The sequence below is a fragment of the Petaurus breviceps genome, unplaced genomic scaffold (assembly GCF_028583685.1).
Source record: "Petaurus breviceps papuanus isolate PSGF00001 unplaced genomic scaffold, PetGlider_PUasm1.0 184, whole genome shotgun sequence".
In the NCBI taxonomy this organism is placed as follows: domain Eukaryota; kingdom Metazoa; phylum Chordata; class Mammalia; order Diprotodontia; family Petauridae; genus Petaurus; species Petaurus breviceps.
This window is the reverse complement of record NW_027185793.1, coordinates 8,311,535-8,331,911: the sequence shown is the minus strand read 5'-3', so window position 1 is coordinate 8,331,911 and position 20,377 is coordinate 8,311,535. Positions and strand designations below refer to the sequence as shown.

The following is a 20,377-nucleotide window of genomic DNA, read 5'->3' as shown; positions in this document are numbered from 1 at the left end:
ACACACATATTCGACTTTAGTTATGTAATCTGCTAGTTAGAAGAAAAAATGGCAAAACAACTCTTAAAGGTTAAAATATGTGTGAACAAGAAAAAATATTATTTTGAATAAAAGATTATAAGGAAAGGAGTGTGTGGACATGCATAGCTGTGAGGGTGGGCACATGAGAGTCTCTGTGTATGGTGTATTATTAAAACTAATAGAACTGATTAGGATTAAAATCTATCTATGTCTATGTGTTTGAAAATCAGAAACCAGTCAACTTTTCAGACTATATTGCTATAAATTACAATGCTAAAAGAACTTGGAAAGATTATTTACCTTAGATCACTCATTATATGAATGAGGAAATGAGGTGAAGTGATTTGGTATGTCACATAATGAGTATTGTGCATACTGGGATTGGATTTTCTGGTGGCAACAGAAGTTCTGATGACATAGGACCAGCATGTACAATTATGGTTGTATAGTAGAGGCCTGTAATGAATCAGTGGCAGTGACTTGAAAAGCTATCCAAAACAGAAAGGCAACTGACTTACCAATGATTCTTAAATTCTGAATAGCTGGCTCCCCCCATAATTTCCACCCATTCCATTTCTCCATACTCCATACTATGCAGAAGAGGAAAGCATTTTAGGCAGAGTAGATTTTCGATAAATTTCTGAGATCTCCATGCTTCAGTGAGGCTTAGTAGTTTATATCCCATTATTCTAGTGCATATATTTGAGTTTTCACCCTAGGGATTAGATCAGGAAAGTTTTGTGTCCTCTGTGTTCCTGGGAAGAATTTCACTGAGAAGCCTACTTTGTACATTGTTAAGGGTGGTAGGATAGTTACTGTGGAATACCATTAACACAATGAGCTAATATGAAACATGTGACAGCATTTGACTTGTAGGCAAAAATCTGAAAACCAGTCTGAGATTTAATTTTATTATAACATATGGAGAATAATATGGATGGAGAGGAAACTACAACTTTCAATCTGACCTCGTCTATTTGATTATTAAACTCTAAATCATCTGGGACGGCTAGGTGGCACAGTGAATAGAGCACCGGCCCTGGAGTCAGGAGGACCTGAGTTCAAATCGAGTCTCAGACACTGAACACATTTACAACACATTTAGCCATGTGACTTTGGGCAAGTCACTTAACCCCAATTGCCTTCCAAAAAAAGCAAAAAGGAAACAACCCTCTAAATCATCAGTCAATCTTGGTCTCTCTCTCTCTCTCTCTCTCTCTCTCTCTCTCTCTCTCTCTCTCTCCTCTAAAATGTAACTTAGGAAAAATATGCCTATCAAATGTCCAACTCTCCAGGCATCAGCCTGATTTTAAGAAGATTGGACCTCAACAGACATAGAGGCGCCATTGCTAGGTCCATAATTAACATCTTTTCAACTTGTTAGAATCTGTCACACTTTGAATTTAGCTGACAGAGCCTTCAATAATTCAGAAGTTACTTCATGCTAGTGTGAGGCATGTATATAGCACCACACAAGTAATATACAGAAATCAAAGTATAATTGGTCACTTTGGTGTAGTGTAGTAATAGAAAGGTGGCTGCAAAGTCAGAAACATCTAGGTTGGAGTCCTGATTCTGACACATATTAGCTGTGTAACTCTGGGAAATCACTTAACTTCTCATTACTTGAGGGAAGAGAAGGTGATAATCTACATTGGTATAAGGATTTCCCTCATCTGGTAGTTCCCTTTAGTAATAAATTCACAGTATTTGTTTCCCTTTAGTAAAACTTCAGTAAATGAAAGAGATGTTGTTCAGTTGTTTTTCAGGCATATATGACACTTCATGACCCTGTTTTTCTTTTTTTAAGTAAAGATACTGGAGTAGCTTGGTATTTTCTTCTCCAGCTTGTTTTATAGATGAGGAAACTAAGGAAAACAGTATTAAATCTCGACTGGCCTCTGGTGGTCCATGTACAATAATCAACTGCCATGGTTTCATTTGATTAACTATTTTTTTAATGGAGTCACCGTCTGAATGTCCTTCATAGTCTATATAAGTAGTTCTGGCTTTGATTTCAATTGATTCTGTTGCAGAAATGCACTTGGTAGGAACATCTGATAAATCTTGATTCATAGGTTCATCTCTATTTGTCAAGCCAGATTCTAATTGGCTTTTTTCTTCTTCAGTGGCTTGAAGTTCAGGCACTAAGAAATCTTCTGGTTTGATAATCTCTACATACTCATCCCATTTAATTCTTTCTTCTGGGGCAGGAAACATAGGATAAGACTTTTTAGCCTGTTTGAAGAAACTTCCTTTTCGGCTATCTTCACCTTTCATCATCAAATCATGCCTGGTTTTGTGTGCTGATGGTTGATCAATATCTTCTTCAACATCACTCTCATCACTAGAATCTATATCTGCCTCAAAATTGTTCTAGTTTTTTAGCAGCTTCCTTCTTCAGTTTCTCTTTCTCTAGATACTCTTCAAGTTCTTTTCCTTCAAGCTTCACACGTTTTCTCAACTCTATTTCTGTGATTTTTCTCAGAAGGGTTATCTATTAGGAAATGTGCTAATGTTCCAAGGGTAGTTCTATAAGTTAGGATGATTGAATTTTTAGAATCCTGGCACCACTGAATAAAGAGATCTCTTGAAAATCCTCATTCCAAATCAGGTTGGCTGCCAAGTACAACTTTGGGGCTAGGCACACGAGCCAGATCAGAAAGACCATGACATAAAGAAAGATGCAAAACTGAAATGGGTTATTTCTTTTGTCTTAGAAACATCTCATTAATTTATCACTCATCCATTCTACCTGGGATTTAGAAAACTCCACCACGTTGTCAGGAGGGCTAATGAGTACGCCCCCAGTCCTGCATCTTTAGTTCTCCAAATCTGATCAAGAAGTTGGGCAAGTTCTAAAACTCTGCCTGCTGTGTCCACAGCTATTAACACATTCCCATCACCTCGCAGTGTTTCCAGGACATTTGTGAGTAGTTGTTCATCCCTTTGTTTTCACCTGGGCTGTACATACGTAGCATTAAAGGAATCTGTGATAAGCAGTGAAGGTCTGCTTAACATTTCCAGGGAACATCCATTTAAGTGAATCTCCCTCTTGTGGTTGAAGTCAACAGTATAAACGATATCCTCTTCTCCATCTTTTGACTATTTTCCATAGTGTTCCTCCTATCATGTGACCAGCTGGCAGAGGTGTGATGGACAAACCATGCCCTTTGCCTTTCAAATTCACAATCTGAGAGGACTTGAGTTGTTTTATTTTATCAAAAGCTGCATCCACATCATCCAGAGTAAAGAGTGTAAAATCCTCTGTGTTATGACGAGACTGATAAAGATCATACATGAACATTTGTCCCATCTTATAAACAGGAATGGTTGCATAGATAGCACAATTCAAACCCAATTTTCCAACAGCATATGGGAGGGCACCAAGATGGAGAGGATCAGGATGAGACAGTAGTACCGCATCTACCTGGTGAACATGTTTCCTAAGGGAATCTATGATATCCATTGAAAAATGCTCATCCCAGCCACAGTCCAATAAAAACGGAACTCATCAACCTGAAGTAAATAGCAAAGTGCAGATTCTTCTTGCACCCCTGAGAGGGTAGTTAGTTTGATGATAGATGTCATTTTTGCATCCCAAGGTCAGCAAACAGAAAGGTTCCTCCTCATCCCACCCTCAGCACTTTTTCATCTTCCCTTTCTACCTTCCTCCCTTTCCAATTCTTGTCTACGTCGGAACCCTGATGAAAAAAGCCTGAGCAGCACCTTCAGCGGCAGCAGCAGCCACCACTGCCTGCCAACAGCAAGCACTGACTAGGAGCCGCCATTTTGGGGGCGGGGCAAAGGGGAGAGGTGGAGCTAACTCGAGTTTACATCTTTTTAAGCAAGTAGGTGACTACATGACATAATGGATAGAACACTGGATCTAGAATGAAGAAGATTTGAACTCAATCCTGCCTCAAATACTTACTAACTTTGTAAACCTAGAAGAGTTACTTAATATCTGTCTACCTCAATTTCCTCAACTGTAAAACTGATGTAAAAATAGCAACTAGTTCCCAGGGCTGTTTTGTGAATCAAATAACATATTATTGTTAAGTGTTTAGCACAGTGCATTGCACATAGTGGGTATTATATAAATGGTTATTTCCTCCCATTTTCCTTCTCCTGTAAAATGGATAGTGGGATTAAATAATCTCTAAGGCCTCTTCTAGCTCTAATGTTCTTTGAAAAATCATTTGTGATATTTGATATTGAGTTATCTTGTACCCAGAAATGCCACTGTCATACCAACAAATCCAGGGCTATACCTACTTAACCTATACTGCTACTGAATTCAACAATATCAATAAAATCCACAAACTAGAAAAAAAAATACAAGAGAAACTGGGGGAGGGAGGGAAAGAAAGAAAGGGGTGAGAGAACTTCTGGGGATAGATTTGCATCAAAATTGTTTATAAGGCAAAATATTTACTTAAATGAGGAATGATTTTAAAAAATCACTTAAAATACCTAAGACATACATAAGAGGAAACAGCAGAACTCTAATGTTTTGAAAATGCAAATACATGAAATCTTACAATAAAATGCAAGGATTAAGAAAACAGAACCCCACAACCTGTTGCTTATAAGAATCCCATCTAAAAAGAAAAGAAATGCAGAGAATAAAAATTAGGAACTTGAATAAAATTTAACATGTTTGCATTTAAGAATTATTATCATTCTATCAGACAAAACAAAGATAAAAATTCACAGTATAAACAGAGATAAGGAAATTACATTATACTGATGGAAACCATACACACAATTCTGACAAGCATTCATACATACATACATGTAAATGTATTGTATGTACATGCACACACACATATATACACATAGAGAAATACATAATGTTTCAAAGCTATAACATCTAAAGTCATTGCAAGAAGATATAGATAGTAACATAATAACAATAAATATTTTTTTTACAAATAAAGAAAATTTAAGATCAGAAATATATCAGAAAATAATTTTTGGGGGGATTTATATACACAATTTCTCAGGTAAAGGCCTCATTTCTCAAATACATAAAGAAAATTGTCAAGTCCAAAAGAATACAAGGCATCCCCCAATTGATGAATGATCAAAGGTTATGAACACACAGTTTTCTAATTAAATCAAAATATTTGTAATGATATGAAAAGAAAAGTTCTAAATCATTGATTGGGGAAATGAAAAAGGAAATAAACTTGAGATATCATTTTATACCTATTAGGTTGGCTAACAATGCTTGAAAGGGAAAGCAACAAATGTTGGAGGGTTTAAGGAAAGCATAGGACACTAATTCACCATTGGTGGAATTATGAACTAACCCAACAATTTTGGAGAGCAATCTGAGATTATACCCAAAATATTATTAAACTGCATATACCCTTTGACTCAGCAATATCACTACTAGTTCTATTTCCAAAGATAATTGGAGATAAAAGAAAAGGACTGATATATTCTAAAATATTTATAGCATCTCTCTGTGTTATGACAAAGATATGAAATTGTGGGCATAGTTATCAATTAGGGATGGCTGGACATGTATATGGTGTGTGTGACAGTAAAAATTGCTTAAAGTTGTTTCGAAAACAATATTGCTGTTACCTCTTTAAGGTTCTCTTGATTCTGCTCATTTCATTCATTATTTCATGCAAATCAATCCTTTTTTTCCTAAAATCAATGAGCTCATCATTTCTTATAGCATAGTACTATTTCATCACTATCATATACATGTTCATAGTACTATTTCATCATTATCATATACCCAGAAACATGGAGCATAAACTTCAGGGGAAAAGATGGATATTCATTGAAAGTGAGGACTTCAAATCATTCATGATGAAAACACCAGAGCTGAAAATACAATTAAATCTTCAAATATAAGACTCAAGAGACGAATAAAAAGGTAAACATGAAAGAAAAATATCATGTTATTCAATAATGGTAAACTGGTAATATTCCTACATGGGAAGATGATACTTGTAATTCTTGAGTGTTTCTTTATTAGGGCAGTTAGAAGAGGTATACATAGAGGTTTTAGATATAAGTTGACTTTGATGTGATGATATGAAAAAAAGTTAAGGGGTAAGAAGAAAGATTGAAGTGGATAGGAGATAGAAAATAGAGTAAATTACATCACACGAAGAGGCAGAAGAGACCTATTTCAATAAAGGGAAAGAAAGGATGGGGGTTATCATTGTTTGAACCTTTGCACATCAGATATGACTCGAGATGGCAGAGTAGAAGCAGGACCTCCCCACGCCTCCAGCTTCCACTTTCCCCAATCCATGTAAAAAAGGGATTCTAAAGAAACTTTGGAGCTGCAGAGCCCACAAAATGACACAGAGAAGCTAACCTCCCGCTGATGACAGCCGAGCAGGCTGTCAGAAATCCAGCACAGGGCTCTGGGAGCCAAGCCCACCCCCACACCGAGGCTTTAGCCCCAGGGCAGGCCTGACCAGCCACTGGCTGGAGGGACTCCAGATCAGCAGCAGCTGTGGCCCTTTCCAGATTTATCAACACATAGATGTGAAGGACAAAGTGAGAGGTCAGTGCAGTCTGGACATTGGGACCAATAAGTGGGAGTGCATGGCTTTTACCCCTGCGGCCAGAAGCCACTGAGACGCCTGCACAGCCAGCCGGTGCCAGGTGTGGCCTTCAGCTCCTGGCCTGCAGAGTGTAGGGGGACGAAGCACCAGGCTGAGGGGTAATTGCTCTTGCTTTAACTTGCTTGGATCTGCATTGCAGTCTAGGGTGGAGGTCCTGGGGTGCATGTCCAGCTTGCCAGAGCATGTGGAGACCTCAGAGAGGGTGCCCATCTAATACCTACAGCAGCTGAGAAAACCCCAGCATTTGGGAAGAAAGCTCCCCTGTCTGCTGGCAGGGTCCTACTGTGGCAAAAATCCCAAAAGTCAAGTAATTGAGTGGCAAAATGAGCAGGGAAAGGAAAAACAGCAGACAGAGGATGCCAATATTACACTCCTATTTTGAGGATAAAAAGGAACAAAAGCATGGAACGGGAGGAAAACAGTGAAGTCAGAACTCCTGCACCAAAAGCTTCAAAGGAAAATATGAGCTGGTTACAGGCCATAGAGGACCTTAAGAAGCAGATAAGAGAAGTGGGGGAAAATTGGGAAGAAAAATGAGAAAAATGCAAGAAAATTATGAAATGAGGGTCAACAGCCTGACTTAGGGAAATAATACCTTAAAAAACAGACTGAATCAAATGGCAAAGGAGTCTCAAAAAGGCAATGAGGAGAAGAATGCCTTAAAAAGCCAAATTTGCAAGATGGAAGAAGAATCTCAAAAGCTCACTGAGGAGAATCATTGCTTCAGAATTAAATTGGAGCAAATGGAAGCTAATGACTTTATGAGAAATCAAGATGCTGTTAAACAGATCCAAACAAATGAAAGAATAGAAGGCAATGTGAAATATCTCATGGGAAAAACCACTGACCTGGAAAATAGAGCCAGGAGAGATAATTTAAAAATTATTGGACTACATGAAAGCCATGATCAAAGTACGAACCTAGATATTATCCTCCAGTAAGTTCTCAAATAAAACTGTCCTGATGTTTAAGTACCAGAGGGCAAAATAGAGGTTGAAACAATACACTAATCAACTCCTGAAAAAGATCCCAAAAAGAAAACTCCCAGGAATATTATAGCCAGGTTCCAGAATTCCCAGATTAAAGAGAGAATATTACAAGCAGCCAGGAAGAAACAATTTGAATATTGTAGAAACACAATCAGGATAACCCAGAATCTGGCAGCTTCTTCACTGAGGTATCAAAGGGTTTGGAATATGATATTCTGGAGGTCAAAGGAGCTGGGACTAAAACCAAGAGTCACCTACCCAGCAAAATTGAATATCATATTTCAGGGGAAAATATGGTCATTCAGTGGAATAGAGGACTTTCAAGCATTCTTGCTGAAAAAACAGAGTTGAATAGAAAATTTAACATTCAAATACAAGAAGCAACAGAAGCATGAGAAGGTAAACAGGGAAAAGAAAACATAAGGAACTTATCAAAGTTGAACTATTAACATTCCTAAATGAAAAAATAATAATTGTAACTTATGAAACTTTTCTCAGTAGTTGAAGGGATTAGAAATATATATGTATATATATATATGTATATATATGTCTATGTATGATGGTATATTGGCATATGAATACATATGTGAATATGTGTATATATGTTTACAGGTATATATAGATAGAGGGCACAGGACCACTTTAACAGGAAGGGATGATACTTAAAAGGTGAATTTAAGAGGTGAGAGGAATATAATGAGAGGAGATGGGGAGAGACAAATTGGAATAAGCTATCTCATACAGAAGAGGCAAGAGAAAATGGTTACAATGCAGGGAAAGAATAGGAAGGCAAAAGGGAATGGGTCAACCTTATTCCCATTGAATCTGGCTTGAGGAGGGAGTGAAATACACACTAAATGGGGTGTCTCACCCTCCAGGAGAGTAGTGGTGATGGGGATGAGGGTGGGGGGTGATGGAACAGAGGGCAGGCTGGGGGGGAGGGAAGTTGGAAGCACCCACTTTTGAAAAGGGACAGGATCAGAGTAGAGGATAGAACAAGTGGAGTTGGGATAGGAGGGAGAGAAATATATTCAGTCTTTTACAATATATCTACCATGTTATTTTTTTGCATTAGCCACACATGTACAACCTATACTGAACTGTTTATCTTCCCAGTAAGGGTGGGTGACAGGGAAGGAAGGGAATGAATCTGGAATTGAAAGTTTTAAAATCAAATATTCAAATATATATATATATATATATATATATATATATATATATGTGTGTGTGTGTGTGTGTGTGTGTATACTATTATTAATACCATCTTACATGTAATTGGGAAATAAGATATACAGGCACTGAGGCATAGAGATCCACTGGAAAATTCGAAAGGGGTATGGGAGAAAATATGGGAGAGAGCAGATTGGAGGAGGGGATATCCTGTGGGACTGCTATTTTGGGGTGGGTGGGGGAAAATCGGGGAGAAAATTTGCATCTCAATATCTGGCGGAAAAGAATGATGTAAATCAGAAGTTAATAAAGCACTAAAAAAAAAGATTTGACTAGAGGAGAGATTAACTTACACAGTCCATTGAGTATAGAAATGTATCTTACAGGGAAGTTCGGAAGTGAGAGGGGAAAGAAAAGGGAGAGCATGTAGATAGTACAGAGGGCACACGGGAGGGCAGCAGTAGTACGGGAAAGGTAAAAGAAATGTGAGAGGGACTGACAGAAGGGAGGGCAGAATGAAGGATGTAGCCATCAGAATTAAAATACTGGTTGAGAATAGACAGGGAGAAAGGAGAGAGAAAAATATAAAAAAGGGGAAAATAGATTTCAGGAAAACACAATTAAATGTGATAAATTATCCCATAAAATAGAAGTGGATAACAGGGTGTATTATAAGCTATACTCCTAAAATATGTTGTTTAGAAGAAACAGATTTGAAACAGAGATACACACAGAGTAAAGGTAAAAGACTGAATGGAGCAAAATATATTATGCTTCAACTGAAGTAAAAACAAATAAAAAGGAGTACTGATTCTTATCACAAACAAAGCAAAAGCAAAAATAGACCTAATTAAAAGAGATAAGTAAGGAAATCAGATCTTAAGAAAAGGTACCATAGACAGTGAAGTAATATCAATACCAAATAGATATGCACCAAGTGGTATAACATCCAAATTCATAGAGCAGGAGTTTAGGGAGTTACAGGAAGAAATAGAATACAAAACTGTACTAACGTGGTATCTCAGCTTACACCTTTCAGAACCATACAAATCTAACAAGCAAATCAGAAAGAAATTAAGGAAATGAATAGAATTTTAGAAAATTTAGATATGATAGACCTCTGGAGAAAATTGAAAGGAACATACCTTTTTCTCAGTGGTACATGGCTCCTACAAGAAAATTGACTGTATTAGGAATAAAAACCTCACAATCCAATGTACAAAAGCAGAAACATTAAATGTATCCTTTTCAGATTATAATGCAATAAAAATTATATGCAAAAAAGGGCTTGGAAAGATACAATAAAAATTAATTGGAAATTAAATAATCTAATCATAAAGAATTAGTGGTTCCAACAACAAATCATAGAAATTATCAATAATTTCATCAAAGAAAGTGACAATAATGAGACTGCATACCAAAACTTATGAAATGTAGTGAAAGCAGTTCTGAGGGAAAACTTTATATCTCTAAATGCTTACATGAATGAAACAGAGAAAGAACAGATAATAAAGTTGGCATATAACTAAAAAATCTAAAAAAAAAGATGAATTAAAAATCCCAAATTAAATACCAAATTAGAAATTCTGAAAATCAAAGAAGACATTAATAAAATTGAAAGTAAGAAAACTACACAACCAATTAATAAATCCAATTAAATACAAAACAATTAAAGAATGATTAATTCCAATACTATATAAACTATTGGGAAAAAATAGACCAAGAAGTAGTTCTATCAAATTCTTTTTTTGTGACAGAAATATGATGCTGATACTTAAACAGGAAGAGCCAGAGAAGAGAAAAAAATTATAGACCCATTTCCCTAATAAATATTAATGCAAAATTATTAAATAAAATATTTACTGGGAGATTATAGCTATTTATCCCAAGGATAATACACAATGACTAGGTGAGATTTATACATGGGTTCAGGACTGTTTCAATATTAAGGAAACTATCAGTATAACTGATTATATCAACAACAAAACTACCAAAAATCATTGTGTAAATGATTGTCTAAATTTATCCAGACAAAGCTTTTGATAAAATACAACACTATTAAAAATCATTAGAGAGCATAGGAGTAAATGGAGTCTTCCTTAAAATGAAAGGTGTTATCTATCTAAAAACCATCAACAAGCATTATATGTAATGGGGGATGAGCTAGAAGCCTTCCCCAAAAGATCAAGGGTGAAGCAAGGATGTCCATTATTACCACTGTTATTCAATATTGTTCTAGAAATTTTATCTTTGGCAGAAAAACAAATTGAAAGAATTAGAATAGGCAATAAAGAAATTAAACTACCACTGTTTTAGAGACGATATGATGGTATATTTAGATAATCCTAGAGAATCAACAATAAAGCTACTAGAAACACAATTACTTTAACAAATTTGCAATATACAAAATAAACCCACATAAACATCAGAATTTCTATTTGTTATTAAAAATGCCCAACAGCAAGAGATAGGAAGATAAATTTCATTTAAATGAATTTTAGGCATTAGGAGTTTACATGCCAAGACAAACTCAGGAACTACATAAAGACAATTACAAAACACTTTTCACACAAATAGTCAGATCTAAATAATTGGAAAAATAGAAATTGTTTATGGGTAGACAGAGCTAAAATAATTTTAAATATATCAATTTCTCCTAAATTAATTTACCTTTTCAGTGCCATATTAATAAAACTACCATAAATTATTATATAGAGCTAGAAATTATAAACTTCATGTGGAAAAAATAATTATCAAGAATATTGGGGGAATTAATAAAAAATGAAAAGGAAGGTGGCCTAAATAAACCAGAACTAAAATATAATATAAAGTAGAAGTCATCAATACCTTTTGGGGTACTGACTAAGAAATAGAGTGGTGGATCAGTGGAAGATGTTAGGTACACAAGATACATTAATCAATGACCATAGTGATCTACTGTTTGATAAATAAAAAGACCCCAACTTCTGGGATCAGATCTAACTATTTGACAAAAATTGCAGGTAAAAATGGAAAATAGTATGGCAGAAATTAGGCAGCTCTTTCTGAGGCAGCTAAAAATTTGAAATTCAGGGGATGGCTGAACAAGTTCTGGTATATGAATTTAATGGAATACTATTGTGCAATAAGAAATGATGAGCAGGCAGATTTCAGAAAAAAAAAACATGTAAACACTTTGATAGACTGATGCTGTGATGAGTGAAAAGAGCAGAAATAGGAGAACATTGTACACAGCAACAGCAGCATTGAGGAATAACCAACTTTGATAGACTTACCTCAAAGCAATACCACAATCTTAAACAATTCCAAAAGGTTCATGATAGAAATGCTGTCTACATCTAGAGAAAGATCTATGGAGTCAGAATGAAGATGAAAGTAAACTATTTTCACTTTTTTTTCCTTTCTCCTGGTTTTTCCTTTTTGTTCTGATTCTTCTTTCATCATATGGGTATTGTGGAATTATGTTTAATATAATTTCATGTGTATAAACTATATTGGATTGTTTGCTTTCTTGGAAAGGGAAGAAAGGGAGGAATAAAAACAATTGGAACCCCAAATCTTATAAAAGTTTATATTGAAAACTAAAAATAAATAAAAATTTAAAAATCAATTAATATATAATTTTATTTTCTCAATTTGCTTCATCAATTAAAGAAAAAAATATACTTTATAGAGGTTTTAAGTCTAGTATTTATCTTTCCTTGAGCATATGCTTCAAACTGTTAATATGGAATAGAAATTTGGCATTTTACTTTGAATTATATTAATTTTTTCTATGAAACTTGACTTGCAATAAATATGATCTTTTGGTGGCTCTCTAGATTACTTTAAAATTATTTTGATTATTTATTTTCCCTAAATTTCATATTGTTTCAGTCACAGTTGCACACAACTGGATCCCTTCCCTCCAGTGACTAATTAAGAATGTAAAGATTTAAGGATTTGTTAGACAAAAGTGTGATCCATGCCAGTAGCTGACATCAATGTCAAATACCTAGATTCCATATCCTGTGAAAGGTAAGCTTTCTTCAGGAGAAAGAAAGAGTATATAGGAATGAGTATTGGAGAGGAAGTGGGGTGACTGAAGCAGGAAATAACCATACAGTACAGCTCAAAATGTTTTCACTGTTAATTACCTAAAGAAATTAACTAAAATCTTCTTTTGCCCTTAACTTGACTTAAAAGCATTATTTTTACTGCTTTGAGAATTAGGGAGGTCAATATTTTTTATCTTGATTAGCTGATGGTACAACTGAGGGCACAGTATAAAACCACAATCAAACTGGGATTAGAAATGGGTGGCTGACTAAGATTGTGCTGAAACAGGGCTAACTTTTGCTAAATGAAAATCATTATTTCTTGACTTTGCTAAATCAGTCCCCACTCCTCTCACTCAGTCAAACAGTGTCAATTAAGCTTATGTAGAGAATTTTATTGACCTTGCTGTTCAGAAAAAAGAAACACCATATATCCAGCCTAAGAAGATGTCTTTAACATGAATGATATGCAAAAAAGTTACACTTTGGCACAAATATAGTCACATATAAATATACACAATTATATCTTGTGTTAAAAATAACTTTGAATAGATATTTTTAAAGAAGCAAAATAAGCACCCTCCCCCCAAAAATCCCCTATTTTGGGTAGATGATTTTTTTTTTTTTTTTACTATATATACTTTAGTACAGTAAAAAAAAATTGAGAGATGTCTCAATTTTATTATTATTAAATTGACTTAATCCTTAAACACATTTATTTCTTGGCACATTATAGGATCTATTCCTATTTCAAAAGTATTTTCTTATGATTTATTTAATCTTGTTAAATATTTTACCATTATTAGATGTACCATTAGTGTTCCTTTAAAAGAAAAACATTTATGTTAAAATTTTTTAAAATACAAAGGGAAGAATTTCCCTATCCTTATATTTCTTATACAGAAAATCTTGAAACATGCTAAAAATATAATAGATCCAATATGGCCATAGTAGTATTATTAAATTAAAGAGACACAATTTTTGTTGCCTTCCTAGTTTAGAAGATGTGTGCATGCAGGCATATGTATATGCATATATCTACACATGCACATTTGATTCAAGTGACTAATTAATATATAAATTCAGAGCTTTTACAGAAGGTAAAATAAATTTGTAATTATGGGTAAAGTGAATTTTTCAGCTTCATGCAATTCAGAGACCCTTACCAGGGAACAGTTTTCCAAATACATGTGCACTGTTGTTTATATTACAAGAGCTTAACTAGTATAGAAAGAATTCACTGTGCTGCAAAGATTTTTCAATTAAACAAGTTTTTATTTATGCTGCTTACATTTGGGAAATTTTCTCATTTAACCTATGTATCTCAAGTAAACATCTCGACCAAGCCAATAACGAAGAGAAGACAAAGACTACAGTTAAGCTTTCCAGACATTTCCCTCCAAACAACTTTAAAATAATGGTACAAATTTAGTTTTGCAGCAGCAGAGCCAGCAGAACATAATAGTGACACATTCTTCCAGTCTAAGATAACTTAGGGGTTTGAATGGAGAGATCTGTGATGGAAGGGTAGAGGTGGGCTTAGACCTCAAAAGAATTACATATTTAGTGATGACACTCTGTGGTGATGACAGTAACAGCAGCATCTTGGGTAGCTCTTAAAAGAGAGAAGATTAAGAGAATTGGGCATTTTCCCAGAAAGAGATTACAGAGGATCTGTGTGCTCATATGTGATGCAAAACCAGATGCTATTTAGCAGTTCCTTTGCTTATCCTCTCTTCCACGATTCAGTTCAATATCAGATATGATCATTTTTGTCCACAATGGATTTGAGATCTTTAGAAGCAATATCATTTTTGGTTACAAGATAATAAAGACACAAAGAAACAGTACAATTTCCAGTAAGAAAAGAGTCTGGGCTTCTTGTGTTTCTAAGGGACCAGATGCTCTTTTTGACTAAGAATCAGAGAGTAGACCAGGAAAACAGTGACCACATCTATCCCCGGCTCAGACCATCTTGGAAACACTAAAAGTTCCAAAGCCCCAAAATGAGTTTTGAGTGTGAAAATCTTAGGACACTGTCCCTTCTCTCAACCCATAAAGAGAATGGTGCCCAACTTTATTATAAAATCCAAAATCATGAAATAGGGTGGAAAAAGGAAAATAGTCACCAAAAATATCTGACCATAAAAGCTATCATGCTGACAAGAAAGATGAAGATACAAACTCAGAGGAAAATAATCCTAAATCAGTTGTAAGTAAAGCTTCAAAAATTGTGATTTGAAGGCAGGATGAACAAAAATTTCTCCAAGAACAAAAAAAAAAATCAAGATCAAATAAGATTAGTAGAGGAAAAATTGTGCAAATAAATGAGAGTTAGGGAATTTTTTTTTGAAAACCCAAGTTCAGGTAAGAAACACACACACACAGACACAAAGAGAGACAGAGACAGAGACAGAAGGAGAGACAGAGAAAGAGAGACAGAGAGACAGAGAGATAATTGAAGAAAATAACATCTTAAAATATAATTGGACAAATGGTAAAAATATATACAAAACTGAACTGGTGAAAATAACTCCTTATAGAGTGATAGATTAGTGGAATTGATTAGGCACACAAGACATAGTAGCCAATGGCTATAGTAAGATACTGTTTGATAAACCCAAAGACTTCAGCTTCAGGGATCAAACCATATTATTTAACAAAAACTGGTGGGAAAACTGGAAAATGGTATGGTAAAAACTAGGCATATATAAATATCTTATATACTAAGACAAAGTCAAAATGATACACAATTCAGATATAAAGGTTGATATTATAAGCATAGTGGGAGAGAAAGGAATAGTTTTCCTGTCAGATTTATGGAGAAGAATTTATGACCAAACGAGATAAAGAACATTATGAAATGTAAAATGGATACTTTTGATTACATTGAATTGGAAAGGTTTTTCCCAAACAAAGCCAATGCAACTTCATGTTGGAAGGAGGGAAAGAGAAACCTAGGGAAAAAATTTTACAACTACAGTCTCTGATAAAGGCCTCACTTCTAAAATATATAGAGAACTGTGTCAAATTTGTAAGAATACAAGTCATTTCCCCAACTGATAAATGGTCAAAGGATATGAACAGTCAATTTTTAAATAAAAAAATTGAAGCTAGCTATAGTAATATTTAAAAAAAAAGCTTTAAATCACTATTGATTAGAGAAATGCAAATCAAAACAAATCTGAGGTATCACATCACACATATCAGATTGGCTAACATGAAAAAAGAGGAAAATGATAAATGTTGTAGGAGATGTGTGAAAATTGGAACACATGCACTATTGGTGGATCTGGGAACTTATCCAACCATTCTAGAGATGAATTTGGAATTATTCCCAACAAGCCATAAAACTGTGCTTTAGCCATTGATCCAGCAATACCACTTTTGGGTGTGTATCACAAATCAATCATAAAAATGGGAAATGAAGTTACATATTCAAAAATATTTATAGCAACTCTTTTTGTGGTGGCTAGAAATTGGAAATTGAACAGCTATCCATCAAGTGGGCAATGGCTGAAGAAGTTGAATTATATAAATGTAAAGAATGCTATTGTGCTATAAGAAAGAATGAGCAAGCAGATTTCAGAAAAACCTGGAAAGAACAAGCAGGAACAGAACTTGTACACAGTAACAACAAAATTTTCTGTTGTCTAGTTTTGATAGACTTAACTCTTCTCAGTAATGCAATTGATATAAGACAACTTCAAAAGACTCATGATGGAAAAAGCTGTTCACATCCAGAGAAAGGACTATGGAGTCTGAATGCAAATAGATTTTTATTTTTATTATTTAAATAAATATTTATTCTCTCTCTCTGTCTCTCTGTGTCTCTGTCTCTCTTGTCTTTCTGTCTGTCTGTCTGTCTCTCTCTCTGTCTCTCATACCTTCTTTCTTTTAGCTCCTCCTATCAGTTCTTATTTTTCTTTACAAGATGACTAATGTGAAACCATGTTTAATATAAATGTATATGTAGAGCCTATATCAGATTGCATGCTGTCTTGGGGGGTGGGAGAGAGGGGGGGGAAATTTAGAACTCAAAATATTATGGAAATGAATGTTGAAAACTAAAAAAACAAATAAGTTTAAAAAGATGAAAAAGAAAAAGATACGAAACAAACCAAAACTGAGCTTCACAGAAATAATCCCCATGACTGAAGGATGTAAAATGTTGAAAATTGTTTTTACATGTAATTCAGGGAAAATCATGTACACACATACATATACATACACACATATATGTGTATATGTATGTGTGTGACACACAAATTTAAATATACATATATGTATATATGTAAGTATGTATGTATAAATATATACAATGGAATTGGCCAAATGGAAAAGGTTTTTCAAAAGCTCACTGAAGAAAATCATTCCTTAAAAATTAGAATTGGTCAAAAAGAAGCGAATGACTGCATGAGACATCAAAAAACAGTAAAACAAAATTAAAAAATGGGGAGGGGTTATAAACAATGTGAAATATCCCACTGGAAAAAAGCTGACCTGGAAAATATATCCATAAGAGATAAATTAAGAATTATTGGACTATTTCATCCATGATTAAAAAGAAACAAAACAAACCTAGACACAACATATAAGACATCATTAAGGCAAAGTGCCTTGATATTCTAGAACAATAGGCTAAAATAGAAATAGAAACAAATCTACCAATAACCTCCTCAAAGGGATCCCCAAATCAAAACCCTTAAGCATATTATAGTCAAATTCTAGTACTTCCAGGTCAAGGAGGAAAAAAAATATTATAAAAAGCCACAATGAAAAAAAAATACCATGCAGCCACAGTCAGGATAGCATAGTATTTAGCAGCTTCAGTTTTAAAAGATTTGAGGAATTGGAACACGATATTCTGCAGGGCAAAGCAGCTAATATTAAATGCAGTAAAACTGATTATGATCCTTCAGGAGAAAAAAAGGATTTTTTAAAAAATTGAGAATTTTCAAAGCATTCTTTTTTTTTTTTTTTGCTTTTTTGACGGGGAAGGGTGGGCAATTGGGGGTAAGTGACTTGCCCGAGATCACATGGCTAGTAAGTGATAAATGTCTGGGGCTGCATTTGAACTCAGGTCCTCCTAACTCCAAGGTTGGTGCTCTATTCACTGCCCCACCTAGCTGTCCCTCAATTCATTCTCAGTAAAAGAGACTAGAAATGAACTGAAGATTTGCTTTTCAAAAAAAAGACTCATGAGAAGCAAAAAAATGATAAGCAGGAAAGAGAAATCATAAAGAATTCAGTACTAAGTTGTTTGCATTCCTACACAGGAAGATGAAATTATTTTTTTTGGGGGGGTATTGAAGACAATGCGAAATATCTTGTTGGATAAAAGCTGAACTTTGTGAAGGTATATCCTATAAAACTGTGCATACCAATTGATCCAGCAATACCACTTGTAGATCTGTATTCCAAATCAATAATAAAAATGATATACTTGTAAATTTGTAAATCCTAAGAACTTTGTCATTATTAGAGTAATTAGGAGGATACATAGACAGGAGGCATGGATGTGAGTTGATAAATATGGAATGTTATCCAAATAAATAAAGAAAAAAGAGGGTAGTTGAAAACTAAAAGTAAACTTAAAAAAAAGAAAAACACAAAATGAGGAATGTTAAGAGAGAATGGGAAAAAAGAAAGAGGAATGCACTGGGAAAAGGAGGAAGGGAAATGGGGGAATGGGATACACTTTCTCACATAAAAGTAGAACCTAAGGGCTTTTACAAAGAAGGGGAAAACGAGAGCTGGTAAGCAGTCAATGTTTGAACCCTACTCTCATTGCAATTGAGTGAAAGGGAGAATAACATTCATGGTCATTTGGATATAGAAATCTATCTTTCCATAAAGAGTATTTTGTCAAAGGATTTTCCTGGATCTAGTGTTATACACTTTTTTATTATTTCTGTTATTAATGACATCACTTTTATCTGTATTTGGCTATTATTGAACACATTTTCTATTCTTATTATAAAAATATTATGCTAATCTATTGAGTACATTATATTTTTATCATCAATTCATTAAGGAAAATTGATTCCATAGTATTGATTTTGGTTTAAGCCATGTTCATGTGTTCAGAGCTAAGAGAGGACCAGTTAATGGAGAAAGGAGTAGGTGGTTGAAGTGACCCTGCTCATAGGCCTATAAGGAATTATTAATTTTTTAAATGGTCCAAAAGCCTAGAGAGTAATAGAATAACCTTCCCCTCCCATGCCCCAGATCCATAGACATTTGACTGCCATTATCTGTAGTCCTAGGCAGGACAAAGTCAGTTACTTCTGTTACTCTATTTCTTAATCATTACTTTATCTGGTACCCTTTGTGATGTTTAATTGAGTATATATGGGAGCACTGAGGTTCTTTATGGATTTTCATTGAGCCATCTTAAACAGTAGAACCTGAAAATACTTTTTTTTTTCTTTTTAATGTGGGCAATATAATTTATGCATTTTAAATGAATCCCCTTTCCCATCTGGGAAGTATATTTGCTAGTTATAGTCGTGTGAAATTTTAAATTCATATCATTGAGTTTTCAAATATTCTTTTCTAAGGTGATATCTGTGGTACTTATCTATCCATTTACCCTTAAGATGTGAGCATATGAGTGATTTCCTCTTTTTTAAATTTGCAGTACTTCTAATTAAGAAAAGGTAAAATAAGTGAGATTTTATTTTTTTAAAAGACCAGCTGATTTATGTCCCATTTGCCAAATTTTAATGTATTTACAATTTTAATTGTAACTAATTATAACTTTGGTAAGGCATCTTAAATTCAGAAGCTAGCCTGGAAATAATTCTGTATTTACACCACTGACACAGTTTTTGTATTCAGAGGTACATATGTAAGGGATGGAAGTACTTTAGGGAAGTCCCACTGAACACTTCTAATCAACTAGTTAATAATTAAGCAAGTAGGGGTGGCCAGGTGGCGAAGTGAGTAAGAGCACCAGCCCCAGCATTGGGAGACTTGGGATCGGTTCTGGTCTCAGATACTTAACACCCCCACAAAATAACTGGGCCGTGTAACCTTGAGCAAGTTACTTTATGCTGATTGCATTAAAAAAAAATAATTACACAAGCCACTAATCACACAGATACTTTTGTGTTGCTTTTCTCTGATGGCCATTAAAACTCTGTTTATACTAGTTGTATTTACTGAGCAACAAATCAGTACTTATAAGTCTTAAACAGCAACATATTTTGAAATTCTATTATAATTCCAAAGTCATTGCATAGATAGCAATGCATTTCTCTTAGATAGTTCTACAATAGTGGAGCTAAATTGCAAGCTAATTTTTTTGAATGCCTATTATACTATAGAAGGAGATGGTGTTCGAATCCTGCCTCTAACTCTTGTTATCTGCATGATTTGGGGCAACTTATTTAATCTCTGCGCACATCATTTTCTCTTGATACATTTATATGGTTAGACTAGTTGCATCTTGAGATACCTATGAACTATATCTATATTTATATCTATATCTATATTTATATCTATCTATCTATCTATCTATCTATCTATCTATCTATCTATCTATCTATCTATC

The 20,377-nt window shown here is 34.4% G+C and overlaps 1 long non-coding RNA gene and 1 pseudogene across 1 annotated transcript in view; one reads left to right on the top strand and one right to left on the bottom strand.

Annotated features, from left to right (window-relative positions):
• LOC138161324 (uncharacterized) overlaps window positions 1-20,377 on the top strand; it is a 267,677-nt gene that overhangs the window by 232,959 nt on the left and 14,341 nt on the right. The gene's annotated exons all lie outside the window — the stretch shown is intronic.
• Window positions 1,753-3,751, bottom strand: LOC138161189 (cleavage and polyadenylation specificity factor subunit 2 pseudogene; annotated as a pseudogene).